The following is a 744-nucleotide window of genomic DNA, read 5'->3' as shown; positions in this document are numbered from 1 at the left end:
ATTTTGTTTATATCTACAGTATTGTGGAACCCAAGTTCAAAATTACCTGCCTAGCTACTGCTCAGCTAATGTAACAATGTATTTTTCTTTGAATTTTAATTGCTACTGTTCCTGCACTATGACAGTTATTGTGCAAAAATGATCTCCCCCGAGTATAAAATGATGTAATCTGTAAGCAAATTTAAGAAAATGGCTGCAGGGAACAATGATAGTTCCCAACAAGTTTACATGAGGTAAGAGGATGTTTTGTAAGGCAATGGGGTAATGTAGATGGCTGATTTGTCATGTAGAACACAAGTCCTGATTTTAACCCAGGAGACAGGTTCTCTATTAGACCTCCAATGTCTGCACTTCATTCACCACTGCTATATTTGTGTGCAAGCTGCGCTGCTGCCGATGTATGATATACATCAGTAGCAGCAAGGGGGAAAAAGAATAAGTGCACTTTAAAACAAAGTGCACTTATTATTTTTGCCCCCCTCCCCTGACTTAACAGATCTTGCTCTCTCCCTCCATACATGCATACCTACCTCTGATGGCCACAAGCTACGAGTCATTCTGGCCATGCCTGTGCAGTAGAGCCCTGTCAAAGTTTATGGGGCTCATTTCCCAGTTCGGAGATGCATGTAGACAAGCCTCACAGAAGTCTATGGGCCTCTAATGCTCAAGTGCAGCCAAAAGAGAGAGGACCTTCTGTAAACAATGTCGGGAGGCTGCATCCATTGGATTTAAGTAATTACACAT

Source organism: Nanorana parkeri, unplaced genomic scaffold (assembly GCF_000935625.1).
Source record: "Nanorana parkeri isolate BGI_ZX_2015 unplaced genomic scaffold, ASM93562v1 scaffold271, whole genome shotgun sequence".
NCBI lineage: Eukaryota > Metazoa > Chordata > Amphibia > Anura > Dicroglossidae > Nanorana > Nanorana parkeri.
The sequence above is the reverse complement of the archived record's forward strand: the minus strand, read 5'-3'. Positions refer to the sequence as shown.